This window comes from Apis dorsata, unplaced genomic scaffold (genome assembly GCF_000469605.1).
Source record: "Apis dorsata unplaced genomic scaffold, Apis dorsata 1.3 scaffold_309, whole genome shotgun sequence".
Lineage (NCBI taxonomy): Eukaryota > Metazoa > Arthropoda > Insecta > Hymenoptera > Apidae > Apis > Apis dorsata.
In genome coordinates, this window is record NW_006263581.1 from 11,826 (window position 1) to 18,902 (window position 7,077).

Genomic DNA, 7,077 nt, shown 5'->3' on the forward strand with positions numbered 1-7,077 from the left:
ATGAAGAGATATTCAGGCTTGATTGCCATATACATATGCGATTCGACAAGCGATGCGAAAAGTTAGTTTTAAACGAGGAAAAACGGACTACACGTGGATACATGGAGAAAGTTTCGCATCGTTCTTATTTCACCGACCGACACGTCTCATTCTCGACGTGTTTTTCCACTTCTTCTCTCACTTCTCTTTCATATCCATATCTACGACGAATACTTTGCTCGAGATCGTTCAGAGGAGAAAAAAAGAAAAAAAACTTTTTCCACCGGTTTACTTTTCAACGTCTTACCATATTCCAGTCTCTCGTAAATAACGGAGGAGGAACGAGGATCGTCATCCCGAACGGAGAACGTTTGAAATTAGGTGTATTTATCCAGGTCTGGAGCTTAGACGCTCGACCAGGGTGTAACCATTTCATTTCGACGTTTACGAGGGAATTACCCGGGGGAGGGGACCCCGCCAATTTGCCCGCCATTTTACAATCTTACCCATAATAAAGAAGAAGCTCTATGGGAAATCAAGAGCGACGAGAGCTCTCGCGTCGGCCACCGGCTGATTTATCGTCCCACCGCCAATATTTTGTTTCGCCTTGCTCGCCGTGCTTCGTCTCCCTTCCGTTATCGATTCGGATTTGTCGGTGGAGAAGGATGATACGCGCGAAACGATACAGGAACGAACAGTGCTCGAGGGTCGGTTAAACGGGGTAGCGAAAGCTAATTCCAACGACGGAGCGGGGAGAAAAGTAAAATGTTAATCTCTAGGAGACACGGGTGATTTATCTAGAAGGTTCAGTTAATTCGAGGAAGATCTTAATGGGTACGTTATAATCAACTTCTTCAGACTTCTGGTTCGAAAAGTTTTGTAGAAAATCGGCGGGATTTGTTCTTTCAAATTCTTTTCATCTTCGTAATGTCTTTGCAAATTTGTCTCTCCGGACGCTTCTTTTAAAATGTCTTTAGTTGAATTCTTTTTTTTCTTTTTTCTTTCGAGTTTGAGGAGGAATTTCGCATCGATGCGCTTTTGTAAAGATATTTTTCGAGAAACATGGACGAACGTAAAAAAGTAATTCTATTAAAAACGAATATCTTGCATAATTATAAATGATAAAGTACAATTTGATAGTGAATTATATTTATAAATTTATTTAATTATAATTGAATTGAATGAATTAAGCTTTTTTGTAATTTTAGATTAATTATTATTATATATGGATTAATTATATTAACTTTATGAATTAGGATTATTATTGATGATTATCAGTATTTTATTTAATGTTTTATACGATAGTTTTTTCTTTATTGAATGTAGATTAATATTTTTATTAATAAAAATTTAATAAATTTAGATTCATATTATTATTCATTTACTTAATATCATTTTCAGTAAAAATTCCTTTATACATATTTCATGGTTGATTATTAAAAGCTCATGATGAAGCATCTTATTATGATTCTATAATTTTAGCATCTATTGCATCGAAACAAGGAAATTCTGGAATATTACGATTAATAATGATTTCGCTATATCAAAACGATGGAAACAAAAAAAGAAGAGAAAGAGAAAAAGAAACAAGAGGGCAGCTATATATACCCTTATTATCAGAATCTCGTGATTCACAAACGATTCATCGATCACTGCCAACGTATCGACCGTCTCCTCGAACACGTTCCCACATCCCCACGGCCCCGAAGGCCTCGTGTCATCCCCCTCTCTCCTCCCCCTCCTCCCTCGCGAAATGAATACACCGTCCTGACGTCATCTTATCCGCACATGTCCCGCACAACGCACCACCCCCGCTTCTCTGGGGGCTTCTGCCGTCCTTTGTGATCCCGGTCCCGTTCGCAGATTAATCGGGATCAACGAGGCGATGAGACAGCTGCCGGGGCCAAATAGGATCGAACGTCGCGATTCACCGTGAGTGAATCTTCGAACCCGGGTGACGCACGTGGCCAACCGATCGTCGATCGAGCACACGTTTCCCTGGAATCGTCGTTGCCGATGACGACGACGCAGATGTTCGAAACGAGATTTTCGGGGGCATTTCGATCTCGATTGGTCTAATAATCGTGTGGAACAGGGACGCGGATGCGAATTTCCTTCTTTCTCTTTTTCGTTTCAATTGTTATCCTATACGTGGTATGCTTGGATCGAACGATCAAACGTGGCCGCAGTGCGCTCTACGAGTGAAAATAAGAAAGAAGTATGAATATGGGTTCTTTAAAAAAGTTATACACAATAAAAATATGAAATGTATCGTTCAAAATAGTGGAAGGAATTGGAAGAGTGATAAATTCAATAAGATTAGTAAGATTCGACAATTAAATGTGGCTGCAGTTCTATGAGTGAAAATAAGAAAGGAGTATGAAGAACATGGGTTTAAAAAAGTTACACACTAAAAAATATGAAATGTATCGTTCAAAATAGTGGAAGGAATTGGAAGAGTGATAAATTCAATAAGATTAGTAAGATTCGACAATTAAATGTGGCTGCAGTTCTATGAGTGAAAATAAGAAAGGAGTATGAAGAACATGGGTTTAAAAAAGTTGCATAATAAAAATATGAAATATATCGTTCAAATTAGAAGGAATTGGAAGAGTGAAAATAAGAAAGAAGTATGAATATGGGTTCTTTAAAAAAGTTACACAATAAAAATATGAAATGTATCGTTTAAGATAGTGGAAGGAATTGGAAGAGTGATAAATTCAATAAGATTAGTAAGATTCGACAATTAAATGTGGCTGCAGTTCTATAAGTGAAAATAAGAAAGGAGTATGAAGAACATGGGTTTAAAAAAGTTACACAATAAAAAATATGAAATGTATCGTTCAAACTAGTAGAAGAAATTGAAAGAGTGACGACAATTTGGAAATGGAAATGGAAAATTTATTTTCAATAATAATAATAAAATATGTTTGAAGATCTCTATATTTATAAAACATTCTTTTCTTATTTTTTACTCATAGAACATACTGCATAGTGCAATGTGATCGTTTGATCCTGTATAGGACAACTCTGTACAACTACAATTTAGATTCGATGACGCTTGTTTCATATCTGTTTTGTAATTTTTCTCAAGATTTTGATGTTTCGTAGAAATTGCTTGCTCGGATATGAAACCTGTTTTTCAACGATATCTGGCACACGGGAATTTTAATAAAGAAGCACTTGCAGAGATTACAGCCAAATTTTAAAATATACTAACTAATACAGTATATATTATTGTTGGCGCAACAATGCAGAGATTCCAATTTTGCGATAAGTATGCGAAAATATGGAAGGAAAAAATATTTCAAAATTGAAACTCAACCCAAGTTTCTTAATCCAAGTTAACAATCTATCGATTCCGTGTCTCTGGAATTGACGAACAACGCTAGTGGCGCGCGCAAGTTATATCGGGACCGAATATTTCCTGTTAAATTTTTAAAAGGGCAGAGGGACGGAATAGACGTGGAGTTATTTTCCGACGGATCGTAAATTATCGAAAAATCTCGTAGTTTTATTGTGCACGCTTCCACTCTCCCTCCCACCCTTTCGTTCGTTCCGTCCCTCGCACATGACACACGAGCCACCCCTTAAATCGACGGCTCGGCTTGAGATTAAAGTCGTTTTTCATTTCGAGGGTGTTGTTTTGGCTGGTGACACTTCAAAAATGAGGGATGTCATCGAGGGGTGGGTGGGTAGGTGCATAGGGGGAGGAAAGAAAAAAAACTCGACGGGGAACGATTTTCCAATTACCATGTGATAATTATGGAATTGCGCGCGGCTAATTACCATAAATCGTTGGTGGAAACCCCCGTCGAGAAGGGGTTCGTTTCTTTCGGTTTTGGCTAATCAAACGTGGAAAATCGATCGAAGGGCTTTCGACTCGTCTGAAATTCTTTTTTTGGATTTTTCTTGTAACCTGTTATCTCCATTTCCTCTTTTCGTTATTATATTCGTCGAGAAAAATACCGCTGCTTCGTTAAATATCGTAGAATTGGATATATACGTTCGTTCATTTCTCTTTCCAAACGATTTTTTTAAATCGTAAGTGTGATCCTCTAATCTTCACGACATATTCGAACATTAATTTTCCACGATTTCGTACGTAATTTTCATCCAATCTCGATCGTTTCATCCAACCCAGAGTATGAAAATATCGCTGCTCCGTTAAATATTAGGTTGCGGATCGTTCGTTCATTTCTCTTCTCGCCGTTTCGAGCGATTTTTTTTTTTAAATAAAAAAAGTTGTAAGTGCAATCCTCCACTGAGAACGAACCCATTCGAAAACCTATTCGAAGCCTTAATTTTCCACGCGAAATCCACGATTTCGTACGTAATTTCCATTAATCTCGAGCATTCTATCCACGGAAACCAAGATTCGCCGTATGCATAAATTTCCACCGTATATCCGATTTAAAAAAATTTCATAGGATCCCTGGACCTGGTGGAAAAAGGAAAGAGAGAGAGAGAAAGAGAGAGAGGGCGAAAAGATTGCTCCCTTGCCGCGTAAATCCCCGGCGTAACGCGAAAATCCAACGCGAGTTGATTAATATACCGATTTTATGGAGTTACATTTCCTAAATGGAATATATTTGGAAAGGAGAGAGGATCGTGTGTTAAGAGCGTCCCGCGTGCACAAAGAGAGGGGGGGACCTCCGGATGCTTGGGCTTTAAAAGCATCATCGTCCCATACTCTCGGGCCAGCCCTAGCAACGCTATTGATTTCCTTCGTCCCCCTTGCGAGAACTATCTCGCAGAATTTACCCTCTTTCGTGGAAAACCGTCCTGAAAGTCCATGAAACTCCGTCATGTCAGGGGACAAGACATTCGCCGCCACCCCTCGAACCGGAGAAAACTGGAGAGAGAGAGAGAGAGAGAGAACGAAAAAGGGGGAGAAGAGAAAAATAAACGTGGAAGGGGGGAAAACGCGTGCATTCGTTTCGAGGGAATGGAATTAAGAATCACTTAAGATTTACCAGGCAAACTGTAACTGCTGTGACCGTTTTGTCTTCTTTCTCTTGTTTTTTTTACGAATTTTAAGAATCGCGCGCGATTTATGAAGAAGGCCGCGATTTCGCAAAGGGAACGAAATGCTTGAAAATATAAATGATGGCGCCAAGGATTTCTGAACCGATGGCATCGCGTTTGCATTTGTCATTGGAAGATTTCCTTGGATAGATTTTTCATGGTAATTCGACGTTTTCTAGGGAAGGAGAATATTTCTTTCCAACCTTTTGGTATAAAATTGATGACAATTTTAGCAATTACTACAAAATGCAAAGATAATACCAGACCCACTAATCTGGAACGATTATACGATGACACATGATGATAATATTTGTTGACTTATTGATTCTAAAACGTGAAATTGGAAAGATTTGAGGAAACGAGTGAGGAAAATCATTTAAATGGAAAAGATGGACTTTACATCCAGAAGAAAAACGCAAAGATTGTACAGTTCGTTCGAACCGAAAAATACCTGGAGGAAGAAAAGGAAGAGCAATTCTTTTTCGTGAAAGAAAATACGAAAGAAAACCAATTTTCTGCATCCTGGAAATTGTTTCAAACGATATCGTGTTCTTGAAAATCGCAAAATCTAAAAAACGGATTTTCATATGTATTTCCTTCTTCCTTTATTTATTTAAATTGTCTTGTTTCTAAATTAAAAACAAATATAAATTGCAAGAAAAATTTGAGAGCTATAATTCAATATAATTAAATTGAACAAACCTGTTTGAGATAAATAACAGTCAAAGAACTATCCTTTAAGATAAATTTCAAACAAAACGGTTAAAATATTGGCAAGAAAAATTGAAAAATAATTCGCGATACGAGACAGCAACGGAATTAACAAGACGATTGGAAGATAGTGGCAACGTTTATTGGGAATTAATTCCCTTTGTCCGGGAAGTGGCAGGAACCAGGACCTGTATTCCAATTGTATCCCGCCGGCGCTGTTAAGTGCAAGGCAAACTAAACACGTTGTAGTTCGCACTCGAATGGCCGCAAATGGATACACGTGGCACGATTAACGAACACTTACCCAATCTCTCGACGCGCTGAATCGCGGTTTCCTCCTCGCGATAGAACGCCTCGCGCAATGAGTTATCTGCGGCGTATTAGGAGACCCTCATGGGCATTACAAGCCGAGGTAACATCCGACACAATCAGGGTGCATCGGTAATTCTCTTCTGCCTCTCCTTCTCCCTCTCCTCCACTAAACCGCAAACTCGTATCGAAGCGAGATAAAAACGAGAAGAAGGAATCGTTTCTGAATAACGTTATTTTCCAATTCCAACGATTCTACGAAGAATTAATCTACGTGGAATTAAACGTTCTTGGTTTTTTTTCTCTCCTTCTTTTTCCTTTCTTCGATGTATTATTTAGTCACAGTTGCTCGGTAATAGAGGCGGAATACAGTTAAGTCGGTTTATTATTAGATCGCGACGATGAACTTAATTGGCTCCGCGGGCAAGTGAGAAAGTTCTCAGAGTTTAGCGGAGTTATTGATTTAATCAGCACTTGAGAGATTCGACTCGACTCGTGTATATAGGAGGAATCTCTTCGTCGAAATGACGGATAAAAATTAAAAAATTTCTAGTGCTTAAATTTATCTTCGAGAACCTCGATATTCGTCTCGTCGAGTTCATCCTCGATGAGAATTCTTTTCTAAATTATAGTTTACAGTTTTCGATAATTTTCGACGATTTTTCCCCTCGAAAGAGGTCCTCCATATCGTAACCTTGGGCCGATCCATGTATAAAATCGATGAGCTCCTCTACAGGGCGTTCCAAAGGAGAGCGGTATCGGTTGGGCGCGATAGTGTTTCCTCGGCTCGGTTGCCTCGGATCGATATTTCATCGAATAACGGTGAACGATGTTTCGTCACGATGGAATGCAGTTGGAAACGTCGCAAGGTCGGTCGCCGGCATAACCGATCGCTGCCACGTCTCGGTGAAAAGTGGCGAGTACACGAGTACGCGCCGCCACTTGCACTTGCGCTCGTTTCGCTGTGTTAATGCGCCACCCACGCGTCTCGTCTCGTTGCGATCGCGGCCACCACCGCTTCCGCCTCGGCGATAAAAAAAAAAAAGAACT